Source organism: Canis lupus, chromosome 19 (genome assembly GCF_003254725.2).
Source record: "Canis lupus dingo isolate Sandy chromosome 19, ASM325472v2, whole genome shotgun sequence".
In the NCBI taxonomy this organism is placed as follows: Eukaryota; Metazoa; Chordata; class Mammalia; order Carnivora; family Canidae; genus Canis; species Canis lupus.
The window spans coordinates 40,021,450-40,039,381 of NC_064261.1; the positions used below are offsets into that span (position 1 = coordinate 40,021,450).

The 17,932-nt window shown below is 38.9% G+C and overlaps 1 long non-coding RNA gene across 2 annotated transcripts in view; it reads left to right on the plus strand.

The window, feature by feature from the left end:
* Positions 1–17,932, plus strand: part of LOC125753060 (uncharacterized) — a 144,417-nt gene that overhangs the window by 4,535 nt on the left and 121,950 nt on the right. For both annotated transcript variants that reach the window (XR_007403971.1, XR_007403970.1), the window contains exon 3: positions 3,598–3,685. This is a non-coding gene — a long non-coding RNA (uncharacterized LOC125753060). The remainder of the gene's footprint in view (positions 1–3,597; positions 3,686–17,932) is intronic.

Here is a 17,932-nt window from a genome sequence, read left to right on the forward strand (position 1 = left end):
CCAGCTTCGGGCGAGAACCTTGCCAAGGAGGATGACACCGGGGTTGTACTTCAAAGCCTCGTCTTGGCTTGGTACATGTGAGCTTCTGGTAAAGCTGGACAATTTTTATGAGCAAGGGAAAAATCATAAACAGCAAAATAATAGCTCAGCTCTAGAGATTCCTTAAAGAGCAAAGAAATATCCCACAGAGCGCATTTTAGTCGGTTAATAAGGAAGCCAAGTACAATGGGTCCGTATATAACCTGCTCCCACGTTCTATCAATATATAATTACCACATATTTTCCAATCTGCCCCTGAGAGATGTGGCAGGTAAAATAGATTGAGAAGAAAATAATGGTGCTTGCTGCACAATATATTAGATTGATACCTGTTACTACTCGAGCGGGCTCCTTGCAGGATGATTGGAAAGCCTGGGATGCTCTCAGGACAGACCAAGTGACTGTTTAAGCTCTTTGTTCTTTTAAATACCTCTGTATACATGGGTCTTTGCTGCATGCAGAACATGTAAATTTATTAAGATTCCCTGTCTTAGGGGTTGGAGGTCTTACTGAACTCAACCAGGGGAAGCCTATGGGTTATGTGGAAAAACAGTTTGTCTCTACCTCCCTCTCCTGCGCCCGGTGCCAGATGCAGCACTGCAGGCTTTTTCTCCTCTATTGGGGTTGGTGGGGGCCTTGGGAGGGGCCCTGTGTTGCTGAGGTTGGGGTCATGCACTTACTACCAGACCAAGACAGATTCCAAGCTGTTTTCCCCTCTTTTTTTCCTTAAAAAGTGTGTGTGTGGGGACACCTGGGTGGCTCAGTAGGTTGAGTGTCTGCCTTTGGCTTGGGTCACAATCCCTGGGTCCTGGGTTGGATCTCCGAGTTGGACTATCCACTCAGCCAGGAGGCCATGGCTCCCTCTGCTCATGCATATGCTCACTTTCTCTCTCTCAAATACTCAAATAAATAAAATCTTTTAAAAAACACAGTTGCCAAGAACCTTACTATTTTTTTCTCTTGCATATTACCTCTTGATGTCATAAAAATAATAGTAGACATATATATTTTTATAATTACAGTTAGTATACACGTACTTTTTGGAATTTTGATCCCCCCATGCTATATCACATTCTCCCCATTTTACTCAGATTTCACACTAGTCATTTTAAATTAAAGCTACCCAACATTTCATCATGCTGATGTCAGATTTTAAGTTAGCACAGATAAGTCTCATGAGGTGACTAGCATAATGACTCCTGTTTATTTATTAATTCATTTGTTTGTTTATTCATTTATCAAACTAACACTTATTGGACATGGGTTCTGTGCCAGCATTGGAGAGAGTAAGACATAATCCTTGTCTTTAAGGGGTCCCCAGGCTAGAGACACATAAACTAAGGATGATCATTAAAAGAAAACAGGTTTTCTACTCACGGTACGTCTGACACCAAATGTGTGGGAGGTTTTCCTACACCAATCAGTTTCCAACTCTCTGGACAACAACTGGGTTTCCTGCACATCAATTGTGACACCACCCAGAGTTAGCGCGGACCCCACGGGTTAAGGGCTCAGTTCCACAAGACTGCCCCACTTCAGATGCCAATCAGGAGAACAGGCTTCCTGCACTTCTGACCGATTAGCTGTAAATTGAGGGAGGGCTCCCTCCACTCCCCTTTTCGGGTTTGATAATTTGCCATAATTGCTCACAGAACTCAGGGAAACACTTTCCTCAGGCTTATCAGTTTATTATAAAGGATACAACTCAGGAATAGTCAGAAGAGATGCACAGGGCAAGGTGTGTGGGACGGAGCTTGGAGTTTGGAGCTACCAGGCCCTCTATCGGCATTTCACCTTCCCAGTACCTCCGTGTGTACTGGAAAGCTCTCTGAACCACATGGTTTAGAGTTTTTAATTGAGGTTCCATTATGTAGGCACAGTTAATTAAACCACGGTCCATTGGCTCAGTCTCTAGCTCTTCTCCCTTGCCCCTTTCCCGGGCGTGGGGCTGAAAGTTCCAACCCTCTGATCATCTGGTTGGTTCCTCTGGCAAACAGCTCCCATCTGCCTAGAGTCACCTTATTAGCATAAACTCAGCAGGGTTTGAAAGGGGCTTATTATGAATAACAAAGACACTCTTCTTACTGCTATCACTCAGGAAATTTCAAAGATTTTAGGAGTTCTGTGCCAGGAACCAGGGAGAGAGACCAAATAGACTATTTTTCATTATGTCACAATATCCCAGCCATCCAGCTCGAAGGATATACTTGAGGACAGCACCAAGGACTCTGTGGGCTTGGGTCTGTGGTTTAAAGGGTAGAGGAATTCTCTCACTTGCAGTCATCAGAGGAGGTCTTGGGGGTGCTTGAGCTGGGTCTTGGCAGACAAGTGGGGGTTCAGCACATGCAGGTCAGGTCGGGGCAGCATGTGAGGAGTGACGGTGGTTCACTCCAACTTCGATGACTGTGCTTTGTTGTCCAAACTGGGACACTCTTGAGAGTGAAGAAGAGACACCAGGTGTAATCCAAGCTGGTTCCTGGCAAATCCCACGTGTGGTCATCCTCGGTGGAATCCTCCTCAGGCCCAAGGTGTGCTAGAGCTGGAGGTAGGGGAGGGTGCTCTTGTAACGTGCAGCTTCAAGGCCACTGCCCTCCTCCTGACCCGTCAGAGCATCCTGGGAATCTGCATTTTAACAAGCACCAAGGGATTGCCATGCAGTTAATGGGCTACATTTGTAAAAAAAATTTAGGACCCTATTTGAATTTATTTTTAAAACTTTTTACTGTAGGAAATCTTTGGAAGTACATAAAAAAGCAGAAATGAGAACCCCATATGTGTTCATTCGGCCCCAATAATTAGCAATGCATTTTCCAAATGTTGTTGCATCTGCTTATCCCTGTACCATTTTTTTCCCTGTGTAATTTTTTTTAAAGTTAGAGTATTTTAAAGCAATTTTTGTACATTATTTCACCCATATCCATATGGATTTTTTTTACACAACCACAATGCCAGTATCATACCTAACAAAATTCATGATAATCTTTAACATCCTCTAACACTCTGTTATTGTTGAAATTTCCCTAGTTGTCTCAAAAATGTCTCTTTAAAGTTGATTTGTTAATATCCAATAGAGACTAGCCCACTGTTTTTGGTGGTTACATTTCTTAAGTCTGAGGCTTTCTTTCCCCAAGTTTTTACTGAAATTCCAGCTAGTTAACATATACTGCAAGATGAGCTTAGGGTGTAGAATTTAGTGATTCATCACTTGCATACAGCACCTGGTGCTCAGGTGTTTTTTTTAACCTGTGTTGTATACTTATTAAAGAAATGGGTCATGTGTCCTACTCGTTTCACAGATCACATCTTGAGAACACCAGTCTAGACTTCTTATTTAGGTTATCAAGAGTCTTTCTTTCTGGAGAGCTCTCTGATGGACTCAGGTATCTCCTTGCACAGACTGGCAGCCTTCAGAGGTGATGACTTCGCCACATGGTGAACAACATTTCTCAGGAGGCACATTTCTTCCATTGTTTATTCATTTTTCTTCATCAGATAGTATTCCTACATGGCATTCACCCTACAAATTCAGTGGTGTAAAAGGAAGTTTCTGTCTTCCAGGAGTGTGCAAGTAAAATCTAACTGGGTCAGTGATGGCAGTGAGAAGCTGTGGATGCTGGGTCTTACCTACACATTTGAGAGTGAGCAGGTATGTAGAACTACGTATCCTTAGCCCCGTCTTTATATATTTATTACTTTGTGACTTCATCATGATTTTTAAAACCATGGAAATGTTTATGGTAAGTAAAATAATGCAGAGCTGAGTCAACACAGAGTTGACATTTTCCCTCCTATCCCTTTTAAACTCAACTTCAGAAGTCATCACTAGCAACTCTTTGGTGTGTGTCCTTGAGCTGAATCTTGTAAGCTGAGAAGGCCTTTTGCAGGTGGTCATGGGGCATGAGGGTCTTTGGGAGGGTTCTTGCTGGGGAGGATTCCTTTGATCTTGGGAGCGGTGAGGGGCACCTGAAGGATGCCAAACTGGAAAGAGGCATGCTCGTTGTGTGGTGGGAGACCTCTGTGGCCAAATGTAGCCCAGCAGAGATAAAGAGCACTTGAACTAGGCAACTAGCTGTAGGAATGTAGAGGAGACACATATGACCAAGGAGGAAGGGGTATATTTTCCTTACTGGGCACTTTCATGCTGGCCATCACCTCCACATTGTACTCACCATGGGTGTCCACTTGGTTAGCTCCTGAAGCCCTTAATGGGTTGGCAGAGGCTGCTTGCAAATACTGCTCTCAGCAGGGTTCTCTGTGGGGTGCAGACCCGCCGGGACCCATGATCATTAATTAGTGATGAATGGGTTATGGGAGGGGAGTAGCAGCTTGTTGTGTTCCAATCGACCCAGCTGCCGCGAAGGATGGTGGTGGGAGGGCCGGGTAGCTTGTGACACTACAAGAGCTGAGGCAGCAGCATAGGGATAAAAGCATAAGCTTTGGTGGAAATATCTGGGTTCAAACACACTGGCTAATTTATCGCCTGTGTGATCTTGGACCGGTGAATAAACTCTTGTTGACCTCCAGCTTCTGCATCTGTGAAGTGGGATGAGCGATACCTGCTTCATCCAACCCCCAGGATCGTGAAATGAGGAAATATACACAGAGCACTTAGCACAGTGCCTGGCATGCAGTGAGGTGGTTCTTGTATTACCTCATTAATAGATAATGGACATTATCTCATGAGTCCCTCCCAAGGCTGTGAAGCAGGATGGTTTTGAGATCTCTTGGCCCTCAGAGGGAGCCTGCCAAGTTGTTGAAGGTCAGGCAGCCAGTGGGCAGCTGGGAATGGTTCCTGGATAATGCTAACTTCCCTCCTTTCCTCCTTTCTCACCACTCCCCTCCCTCTTGGCTGTTGCTCTGTTTTTTACTTTTTGTTCCTACCATTTGATCTTTGATGTGCGTTTTAATGAGATTTCACCCAGGGCAGGGCCTGGCTGTGAGGCTTGCATTTCATATTTGTCTGCCTGTCAATCCATCAGGCCCGGCAGAGATGGGCACCCACCATGTGTCCATTTAGCCCTTGGCCTGTTATGATCTATGCCATGGTCCCCAAAGGGACACTGTATTTATAGCATCATGTGTGTTTGTCTCCTGACTTAACCTTGAAATGATGGCTTTAACTTATTTCGTTGACCATGCCTGGGGAACAGTTTGATGATTTTTCACATCCCTTTTCTACCCTGTTCCATTTCTCTGCAAATGATACCTCTCTGTCTTCAGGGAAGAACTCTATCATCTCCATTCACTCACACCCTGATTGGAAACACTGCCTGTGGGGGTGGCAGGCTATCTCGGAGTAGAATGTGCCAGTAGTTCCTGCTCTCTTTTTCCTGAAGCAATTATGTGTGCATGGAAATGGGGACGGGGGGAATCGCTAAATTGCCCTTTTTCCTTGGGAAGGAGGGGTGTCGGCCTGTTAATATTAAATCACTTGCTGTGGCTCCTTGCATTTTTTTTGGGGGGGGGTTTCAACTCTTCCTGGTTCCTGAATTCTAGGCTATTATATCAGGGCCCTTGTTAGACCTGTCCACTTATATGTTAGGATTTGCTGGGACATTGTTTGGTGCCCTAAATGTAGCTAAAAGGAAGATGGAGGGGTTGGGCAGTACATTATCTAGTGGCCTCTTCCTTATACATATTTTTAAAGTAATGTGTTGGTATGATGGTTGTTAGGACTATGTTGAAAAGACTTTTGGGAAGCAGTGTAAAATAAACAATTGAAACATCCATGGGTAGATGGTCAGGTGAGGAAAAAGAGTAGTCCATGGAGACACCATAGTTATGTCCTGGTTCACCCCATCAACCAAGGGTGCAGGTATGACACGTACTGGCTTGTGCTCCCTGCCCAACCCTTTCCAAGTGTCTATGTTTCCTGATGGTCTTTTATCCATGTGTTTTTCTAAGTGTTGAGACGCAGCCAGCTGATTTTGCCTTTCTTTTCACAGAAACCTGACTTGCACCTGACATTTTATGTAATCCTCATGTGCTGGAAAGTATATGTCAGTAGACAGAGGAAGGACACAGGAGCTGGGAGAGGTGGGAGATCCAGCTTTGAAGATTGACAGTTGTGGGCAACCTCGAACTAGCTGGAGTAACTGACCACACCAGGCCCGGACTCAAAAGGCTTGGGAGCCTAAAGGGTGAATAGTTGGTAGACGCTTGAGAAAGGGCTTGAGCAATGGTTCTCAGGGCTCGCTTGTACGTGATCGCCCACATAACACAATAGATACAACTTATTCTGGCCTGGTCATAAATGTAAATAAGGGTCTGTGCTGTCCTTGCTGGTCTGTTTACCATACCTAATATTCCTTTTTAAGGATTGCCCTTCATAACATTTTTACACCTTTTTTTGTATTTAGAATTTGTTTTAAGCCATTTCTTTTTTCAGTCTCATTTGGGACAAAATTACTCTCTTCTTTTTTTTTTTTTTTTGAACAAAAATATATTCCCATTCCTTACATTTTTCTTACATATCTCCTTTTTTACATACAGAGTTGCTTTTTTTTCTTTTATTTATTTTTTATCAGTCATCAGTTTTATTTTAGCAGAAGTTTTTAATTTAATTTTTATTTTTTTTTTAATTTTTAGGAACCTTAGTATCCAGTGAAAACTAAGGAGTAACCGATTTTTGAACATCAGAACTTTTTAGATGGCAAATTTATGAAACAGTTAAGCATAAAGCATGTTCATCAACAGATTTAAATCAACGTTTTAGTACTTTTCCTTGTTTGGAAAAGACCTAGATGTCCGATGAATTTAATTTTATTTATCATCAACGTGTGACTAAGGTTTTAGGTTACCAAGGACTTTGAAAGGTATCTTAACAATTACTTACAAAAACTTGTAAACAGACAATTAACCATCAATTTAGTCATTTTTTTTTTTACTAACAGATTGCAAAAAGATAACAGAGCTTATGTGACCTTTAGTAAACCTCAATAGAATAAAAGTTTTAGGTTTAGTAGTGATAGTTTTCAAGACCTGTTTACTATGTTCCATTTGGATCCACTCAAAGTCAATCAATTTGCTTCCCATCATTAATTTTTATCTGAGACATTGGTGGGGGAATCTGGAGGGGGCAGTGTTAAGTAATTGGTGGTGATGGTGACTCAATCACCAAATTATTATTTTCTTTTTGTTCCTCTGAAGAGGTCTGAACATCATTTTCAGGGAGGGATTCAGGAGAGGCTATAGAGATTAATTTGCAAGTGTGTTGTGGATCTAAAGTCTCTCTTATTTCCTCCCAAATATGCATGGTGCCTGGAGGACAGGCCATAGGACCATGTTCTTTAAGGTGATTTTTAATTTCCTGCCCTACCTTTTGCCAGGCATCCAAACTGACAGTCCCTTCTTTTGGAAACCAGGGACACAAGTCTGATACAGTACAAAAGAATTGTTGCAAGGCCTTTTTAGAGACCTTGGACCCTTCTCGCTTCATAAGGGCCTGCAAAGTGGTCATAAAGAAGACCTGTTCTTAGATTGCGACTGTCCCATATTTTTTTACTCCTGTCGTGGCCCTAAGTAACCGGGCTCTCCTTACCTGATTGTCAGCGTTGACTTACCTATATGTGCACCTCTCTTGCATGTGCTCAGGTCCCTGTTCGGGCGCCAATTGTTGCGCGTGCTGCAGCAAGACCGATCAGGGTCCTAAGGATAAGGGGATGAGGAAAATAAAAGTAAAGAGATGGGGACAGGAGGGACACAGTGGATGATGTCCAAGCAGTGCCAGATTTATTCAAGGTTTTACAACATTTTATAGCATGAGCAAAACAAAGCCAAGAAGGTGTTTATTTTTAGCAGGTCTGTGAAACCCTCCAAAGTTCCCCTTTCTCAGCATGCAAGACAGACTCACAGGTGCCAGAAGACCTTGGTAAATAGATAAGCTTGTTGCTCCAGATGTGCATACTTCAAAGGAATATTAGGTATGGTAAACAGACCAGCAAGGACAGCACAGACCCTTATTTACATTTATGACCAGGCCAGAATAAGTTGTATCTATTGTGTTATGTGGGCGATCATGTACAAGCGAGCCCTGAGAACCATTGCTCAAGCCCTTTCTCAAGCGTCTACCAACTATTCACCCTTTAGGCTCCTGAGCCTTTTGAGTGAATGAGGGATGCAAGTCCGGGACTGGTTTGGTTCAGTTACTCCAGTTAGTTCGTGGTCGCCCACAGACAGTATGACATGGTGGTCTTGCATGTGGGCCACTAAGTTTTGGGATAATTTGTTACATGGCAGTGGATAACTATTCCAACATCTATTGAGTAAGAAGAGAGTTTTCAGTCTCAGCCACACACCACACTCAGAAACAACACCCTATTACCCCCACCCATACCTATGTCAATAGTCCAATTCTATCCTCTTTCACGGTAGGCTCTCCTTGGCAGTGGGGTAGGTGGTAGTTGTGCTCGATCAGTTGGGATAGGATAGGTTATGCTGTGGTAACAAATACTCCTAAATTTCAGTGGCATACATAACAAAGGTTAATATTTATTCATGCTCCTAGTGCGTGGCCTTGTAAATCACAGAGGTGGCTCTGTTTTTATTGCAAGTACTCAGGCCCCAAGCTGACCAGGCAGCTGTTGTCTAGCAATTTGTCGGTCATCATGTCAGAGGGAAAGTGTTCTTGAGGATCTTGTACTGGAAATTAAATGGCTCAGCTTAGAAGTGAAGGTGATCAGGATATGCTATCCCAAAATGTACTACTTTGGCATGGGATTGTTTTGAGCTCAAGGCATTTGATACACAGCAAACAGGGGAGGAACTCTCTGCCCTGGAGGGTACCCCTCCTCTTCAGCTCCTGAAGACAATAACTTTTATTTTATTTTTAAAATTTTTTTTAAACTCAGAGTTCTAATTTTATTTATTTATTTATTTATTTATTTATTTATTTATTTATTTATTAAGATTTTATTTAAATTCAGTTCATTAACATATAATGTATTATTGGTATCAGAGGTAGAGGTCAGTAATTCATCAGTCTTATATAATACCCAGTGCTCATTATATCACATGCCCTCCTTAATGTCTATCAATCACTCAGTTACCCCATCCCACCTCTACCCCCCCAGGGACCCTCAGTTTGTTTCCTATGATTAAGAGTCTCTTATGGTTTATCTCCTTCTCTGATATTGTCTTGTTTTATTTTTTTCTCTCTTCCCCTATGATTTTCCTTCCATTCCCAGCGAACACCTAGGGCCCCTGCTATTGGCCCCTGAATCAGAAACTCTGGAATGGAGTCCAGCTAACTATGTCTTAACAAATCTTCTAGGTGATTCTGAACAACACTCAAGGTTACACATCATGTATTTTGTAGAATATCCTATATGACCTCATCATGACCATACAAATCAGGGAGTTAATACTGATACATTACCACAATTTACTCCTCCCAGTCAATTTACACTCTGCCAGTGTCCCCAGATTTCATGTCCTTTATAGCAAGGATGACACCCAGACTCTCTCCTTGCGTTTATTTGTCATGCTTATTTAAAATATCTTTTAGTTTGGAATAGTTCCTTAATCTGTCTTGGATTTTCATAACCTTGATACCTTTGAAGATGCCAGGCCAGTTATTTTGTAAAGTATTCCTTAATTAGCATTTGTCTGTTGTTGTCTCATGATTAGACTCAGATTATGGACTCTTCCCAGAAATATCCCAGATGCGATGATGAGTATTTCCCCATTACATCCAATTAAATGGTATGCAATTTTTATTCTATACCTGATGATGTTTAATTTAGCTACTTGGTTAAAATGATTTCTATTACACTTCTCCTCTATAAAGTTATTTTTCTCTCTCTGTAATTAATAGGTATTTTGTAAAGAAAAAATTTGAGGTTATGTAAATTCACTTTTTTAATCAAACTATTTATTTATCCATCCATTCATCCACCCATTTATCCATTTGTATGGGTATGGGACTCATAGATTCATATTTTATTGATGGATTATAATCTATTCCTCTTATTATGATGATGCTCAAATTGTCTTAGATTGGGCCAGTGGAAGCCCTTTCAGGATTGCTTCTTTGTTCTTTTGATATGTCCACATCATTTGTTGAGCCCTTCCGTGCTTTCTGGTACAATATGTTCCAGGTTTATCTTACATTTTCTTTGCCTTGGCCCCTGGAATCAGCCAATTCTCTAAGGAGGCCTAGTTTCATTTCGTTTCTTTTTGTCTCTTCTCTTCTCTTCTCTTCTCTTCTCTTCTCTTCTCTTCTCTTCTCTTCTCTTCTCTTCTCTTCTCTTCTCTTCTCTTCTCTCTCTTCTCCTCTCCTCTCCTCTCCTCTCCTCTCCTCTCCTCTCCTCTCCTCTCCTCTCCTCTCCTCTCCTCTCCTCTCCTCTTCTCTTCTCTTCTCTTTTCTTTCTTAGTGGCAAAAAGTATTTAGAAATCAAAATTTGGGTACTAGGTGTACTTATTACTCCTGGGGTGTCACTACTTCCAGGCCTGCTTACTAGACAGGCTAGGGGTTATATGTGTATGTGTGTGTGCCTATGTCTGTGTACATTTGTATTTATATTTGCTTTAATATCTAGCTATACATACTGAAACACATAAGTTCACATTAATATCTTCAATTTCAGTCTAACGCCTGATTTTATTCCAGTTTTCTCTCTTTATTTGTAGCTCCTAACTGTAATGGTGAGAGATCTGATTCCCACTATCTTTATTTTTTTTGTGTATTTGATCAGCTTTTTTATATATTTTATATATAATCAGTTTGCCCTCACCACCGCTACCTCACTCCCTACATGGGCACCCTTCCCATCCTATATGGGCTCTGACATCTGTGCCTATACTCGCTGCTGCTTTGGGCTGCACAGATGCCCCTCACCCAACTTGGGCTTTTATACCCGATGTGGACCACTTTCCTAAATAGATGATCTCCCTGCCCTGATCAGACTCTGATGCTTTGTTTTATGCTGCCCCTCATATGCAGCCAATATTAATCTCCCCACTCAGCATAGCTCTGATACCTTGTATTACTGCCCTTCTTGCCCTGTTCAGGCTCTGAAATTACACACTGGGCTGGGCCAGCAACCCTTCTCCATCTTTTGTGAATGCCTTGCTTGCTTCACTTGGCTTTCAACAAACTATCTAGGACTGTTTCTTTCCATCTTCTCCATCCCCTCCTACTCCTTCCACCTCCCACCCTCCCACCCCACTTCACATAAGGATGCTTTCCTTTCCTTGGTAAGGTTCTAATACCTCACTCGGGGCCTGCTAAGTTCCTCCATCACCCAGAACTTTTGGATTGAATTTTTCAGAAAGGAATGGGAAGGAGAAGAAGAGGAAGAAGAAAATACACTCAGATTTAAATGTACTTTAAAAATCAAGTAGATTATCCATAATACCAGTAGATTTACTTTTATTTTTTTTAATTTTTTAGATTTACTTTTAGAATTTGTTTAGGCAGGGTACAAAGACATTTCCATTTTTTTAAAAGATTTTATCGATTTATTTCAGAGAGAGAGAAAGAGAGAGAGAAAGCATGTGTGAACCAGAGAGAGACTAAGGGAGAGGCAGAGACTCCCAAGCAAACTCCGCACTGAGTGTGGAGCCCAACATGAGCTTGATCTCATAACCCTGAGATCATGATCTGAGCTGAAACTAAGAGTTGGACACTTAACCAAATGAGCCACCCATGTACCCCAAGGCACTTGCATTTTATCATAAAACTTATGAACCATGTACTTCCTTAAAATAATAATATCTTTATTATATATATCAGATTTGTAGAGACATTCTAGATATTTTTCCAGTTCAGGGAAGATTTGGCTAATATGGTAAGCTAGAAGCTGTTTTATTTTTCTTTTTGGCTCTAAGAATCATTGATTCTAAAATCTGCAGTGTTATTACTCTCATTATTTCTATTTTTCATGTCATGGCTGGATTATATCTGCGTGTTTCCTGCATGTTTCTCACTCTCACTAGTGAGTTTAGTGAGAGTGAAATTTCACTCTCAGAGGCAGCAACTAAGAGCTTAAAATGCAGAAGAAGCTGCTTATAAAAAATAGGTGAAAGAGTTAAATGCAAGATTTGGAAGCAGGCTTACTGAATGAATTTTTCCATTTTTATAAATTATGACTGAAATGTGAAAAAAAAGGTGAGGAATTCGGAGGATTGAGGGAAAAGGGGAGTGGGAAACCCTCAAACCTGGCTTAGTGGAGGAAGGATGGCATGACATGTTGTGGAGAACACCAGGGAGTCCTGGGTTGGCTGACTCTGCTATGCATCTTGTTATCAACAGCCAATGGTTGGCCTCTTGTGGCCATGAATATCTAGGTCAAAGTGACACTTGTCTGGGCCATGGAAATTCAGTCCAGTCTCTTTCCGTGTCCCAACCATAACTTGCTGTTGATGATGGGCCACTGTATGCCTTTGGGGATAGAGACTAGGGAAATTGCAATCCTTGTGGGGTAGACGTGGTGGTAAGAAGAGAAAACCTTGTTTCTTGATCAAGATGGGGGCTAAGTGGGGTTTGGACAGAACCAATGGGAAATTGTCCCTTGGGCCAGGGCAGTGGTGAGCTCATACTCCCTGTTATATTATTACTATTACAGTATATGTATATGGAAGTTAAAGTATTAGTACAGAATGGGGTAGCATGAATAATAAAATTCCCCCAACCCAATTCTGTTAATGTTAAAGCATAATTCTAAATAATAAACATATACAGATGGTCCCTGACTTATGTGGCTTGACTTCTAATTCTTTTACTTTACAATAGTGTGAGAATGATATGCATTCAATATAAACTGTACTTTGAATTTTTTTATTTTTTAGATTTTATTTATTTATTCGTAAGAGACACACAAGGAGAGAGGCAGAGACGTAGGCAGAAGCAGAAGCAGGCTTCCTGCAGGAACCCTGATGTGGGACTTGATCCCAGGACCCTGGGATCACAACCTGAGCCAAAGGCAGATTCTCAACCACTGAGCCACACAGGTGTCCCTGAATTTTGGATTTTTATCTTTTTCTGGGCTAGTGCTATATGCAGTAAGATACTCTCTCATGATGTTGGACAGTGGCAGCAGTCCACAGCTTCTAGTCTGCCATGATCACCAGGGTAAATAACCAATAGACTTACAACCATTCTGTACCATAGAGCCATTTTGTTTTTCCCTTTCAGTACAGTATTTAATAAATTATATGAGGTTTTCAACACTTTATTATAAAATAGGCTTTTTGTATAATGATTTTGCTCAACTGGAAGCTAATGTAAGTATTCTGAGTATGTTTAAGGTATGCTAGGCTAAACTATGATGTTTGGTGAGTATTAAATGCATTTTTGACTTATATTTCCAATTTATGGTGGAGTTATTGGAATGTAACCCATTGTAAGTCAAGGAAGATCTGTATCTCAATTCACTAATTTATTAGCTTTAAATTATATTTATTGACACTTTAGTAAAAAGAAATGATGAAATTCACTTCTATTATGCTTTTAACCTGATCTTTCATACTCCTGATTTTTAAATTTTCTAATTTCTAATCTATATGAGAAATTTAGTGCCTCAACGCTTCCTATTGTACTTCCTTCATCTATCTCCTGGCTGGTCAACCATACTGATACATTTTTATTGATAAGGTTTGTAGCATTTATATTATATTTTAATTAAATAAAATATCAAGATTCAATAGCGTTCATAATATTTATTGTAGGACTACTTAGTATTATCTATTTTCACACCTTTAGAAAAAGGTTTGGCCCACCAAACTTGGGCCAAAAGAAGACACCCCAAGCTTCAAGGATTCTTTTTAAAATTATGCGTATTTGGAATACAACTTTCTAGGAACACATATTTGCTTTACTGAAAGTTTATAATTGCATTCATTGTTTTTCTTATTGATTAGACGAACATATGCCTTCTTCACCATATACCTAAATCATTCAGCTTTTTAAAGCAAACCACTTGTTGAATTCGCTAATGTTTTTCTAGACCTGCCTGCTGTACAGAGGTCAGCCTGGGATTACTTTTCATTGTATTTTAAGCTAATTATATTGTTTCTAGGATCCTATATTTTACTTTTTACTTTTTTTCCATGCTTCATCTTGGTGGAGTATACTCACAATACATTTTTCAGAAAGTGTTTATAGAAGTTAAACTTTCTAAGTTAAAGCATGTCTGGAAAATATCTTTTATTTTGCCCTTGAACTTGATTGATGGTTTGGCTTGCTATAGAATGTTACATTCAAAATCGTTTTTCCTTCTGAACTTTGAAAGCATTGTTTCATTGTTTTCTAGTATCCAAAATAGCTAGAAGATATTTTAAATTAAAAAAAAAAAAAGGCTATCTATTGCCAGTAAACTATTTCCCCTCATTCTGGATCTTGCATTTAGATTTAATGTTCTTAAATATGAGGAAGGTCATGAGGGATTGAGTGTTTCATCAGTTTTGGGAAATTTTCTTTGATTATTTATGTGATTAATTTATTCCTTGTATATTTTTGGTTTCCTTTCTTTAGCTTCTATTGGATAGATATGTGGCCCTCTTGGGCCAGTCCTACCATATCCTCTCCACCCTCTCTCCCCAGCTTTATTGAGATAAAATTGGCAAATAACAGTTATGTAGGGATCGGCTCCCACGTTGGGCTCCCTGCGTGGAGCCTGCTTCTGCCTCTGCCTGTGTCTGTGCCTCTCTGTCTCTCATAAATAAATAAAATCTTGAAAAAAATAACAGTTATGTATAGCTAAGGTGTATAACAACATGATAGTTTGATATACATATATATAGTTTGAGATATATATATATATATATATGGTTTGATATATATGGATTGACATATATATACTATGAAATAATTAACACATATATCTCACTTAGTTATTATTTTTTGAGTGTAATGAGAACACTTGAGATCTACTCTCTTTAGTACATTAGGTCCCTAGAACTTATTTATCTTATCATTGAAAGTTTGTACACTCTGACCAACATCTTCGAAACCCCTCTCCCCTACCTTATTACTGGTAACTACAGTTCTACTCTCTGGTTGTATGAGTTTGACTTTTTTAGATTCCACGTGTAAGTAGGATCATATAATATTCCTCTGTGTGTGTGTATCATATTTTGTTTATCCATTCATCCATAATTGATGACACCTAGATTGTTTCAAATTTGGTTATTGTGAATAATGCTTCAGTGAACATGGGGTGCAGATACCTTTTGAGATACCAATTTCATTTGCTTCAGATATATAACTAGTAGTGGGATTGCTGGATCATATGGTAGTTCTATATTTAATTTTTAATAAAGATGTCCTTTTTTTCCAAAAAAAGATTTTATTTATTTATTCATGACAGACACACAGAGAGAAATGCAGAGACATAGGCAGAGGGAGAAGCGGGCTCCCTGCAGGGAGCCTGATGCAGGACTCAATCCCAGGACTCCAGGATCACACCCTGAGCCAAAGGCAGATGCTCAACTGCTGAGCCCCCAGGCGTCCCTCTATGTTTAATTTTTTGAGGAACCTCCATATTCTTTTCCATAAGGGCTGTACCAATTTACATTTCCACCAACAATATAAAAGGATTCCGTTTTCTTTACAACCTTGCTAACACTTGCTATCTTTTTGATAACAGGATTTTTAATAGGTGTGAGGTGCTATTTCATTGTGGTTTTGATTTGTACCTCCCTGATGATTAGTGAAGTTGAGCACCTTTTCATGTACCTCTTGGCCACCTGTATGTTTTCTTTGGAAAAATGTCTATTCAGGTCTTTGGCTCATTTTTTAAATTGAGTTATTTGGCAGGTTTTTTGTTTTGTTTTAATTTTTGTTTGCTTGTTTGATACTGAGTTGTGTAAGTTTTGAAATTTATTTTGGATATCAAATCCTTATGTTTAAGTCCTTAATCCAGTCTGAGTTAATTTTTTGCATATGGTATAAGATTAGGGTCCAATTTCATTCTTTTATGTTTGGATGCGATGTCTAATTTCCCCAGCACCATTTTTGAAGAGACTATCTTTTACCCATTGTGTATTCTTGGCACCTTTGTCATAGATTAAGTTGACCATGTATATGTAGCTTTATTTATGAGTTTTCAATTCTGTTCCATTGATCTATGCATCAGTTTTTATGCCAGTACCATGCCATTTTGAATACTCAAACCTTGTAATATGGTTTGAAATCAGTAAGTGTGATGTCTTCAGCTTTTGTTCTATTTTCTAACTATTATCTTGGCTATTCAGGGTCTTTTGTGGTTCTATACAAATTTTATAAATTTTTTTTTGTGAAAAATGCTATTGGAATTTTGATATAGAGATTGCATTGAATCTGTAGATTGTGTTGGGTAATGTGGACATTTTTACAATATTAATTCTTCCATTCCAAGAACATGGGATATATTTTCAATTATCTATGTCTTCAGTTATTTTAATTAGTGTCATAGTTTTCAGTGTGCAGATTTTTCACATATTGAATTTATTCCTAGGCATTTTATTCTTTTTTATGCTATTGCGAATGAGATTGTTTACTTTTAGTATGTACAAATGCAACTTTTTTCTGTATGCTGATTTTGTATCTTGCGACTTCATTAAATTAATTTATCCTAACAGTTTCTTGGTGGAGTCTTTAGGGTTTCTTATCTATAAGATCATGTCATCTACAAATAGAGACAATTTTACTTCTTCCTTTTCAATTTGGGTGCCTTTTATTTCTTTTTCTTGCCTAATTGTTTTCCTAGGACTTTCAGTACTATGTTGAATAGGAGTGGTGAAAGTGGACATCCTTGTCTTGTTCTTGATCTTAGAGGAAAAGCTTTCTATATTTCGTCATCATTAGCTGTGGGTTTGTCACATATTGTGTTGAGGTACATTCCTTCTATACTCAATTTATTGCAAGTTATTATCATGAAAGAATGTTGAATTTTGTCAAATTCTTGTTGGGAATCTATTGAGATAATCATATGATTTTTATCCTTCATCTTGTTAAAATAACACATTTATTATTTGCATATGTTGAACCATCCTTACATCTAAGGAATAAATCCTACTTGATCATGGTATATGATTCTTTTAATGTGGTATTAAATTTAGTTTGCTAGTATTTTGATGAAGATATTTTAACTATATTCTTCAGAGAGATTGGCCTATAATCTTCTTTTCATGTAGTGTCCTTATCTGGCTTTAGTATGAGAGTGATATTGGCCTCATAAAATGAGATTGAAAGCTTTCCCTCCTCTTCAATATTTTGGAAGAATTTGAGAAGAATTGGCTTAATTTAAAAAAAAATGTTTGGTAGAATTTACCCATGAAGCCATTTTACCCTTGGTTTATTTTCATTGTTTTTGGGAGGTTTTTGATTATTGATTCAATCTCCTATTTATTACAGTCTGTTCAGATTTTTTTTTTCGTGATTCAGTCTTGATAGGTTGTATGTTTCTATAAAATTTTCCATTTCTTCTAGATTTTCCATTTATTGGTGTATATTCACAGTAGTCTCATGATTCTTTGTATTTCTGTGGTATTGGTTGTAATGTCTCTTCTTTCATTTATAATTTCAGTTACTTGAGTCTTCTCTCTCTTTTTTTTTTCTTGGTAAGTCTAGCTAAAGGTTTGTAACTTTATCTTTTTAAAAAAGACAACTATTAGTTTCATTGATCTTTTCCATTGTTTTTCTAGTCTCATTTATTTCGGCTGTAATCTTTGTTATTTCCTTCTTTCTATGAACTTTAGTCTTTTTTCTAATTTTTCTAGTTTCTTGAGGTATAAAGGCAGATTATTTATTTGAAATCTTTCTTTTTTTCTTATTGTAGGCATTTTTGTTATAAACTTTCCTCTTTAAAATATTTTTCATAATTTAAAAATTCCAGTATGATTAAGATACAGCACTATATTAGTTTCAGGTATATAATTCGGTAATTCAACAATCTTATACTCAGTACCTCAT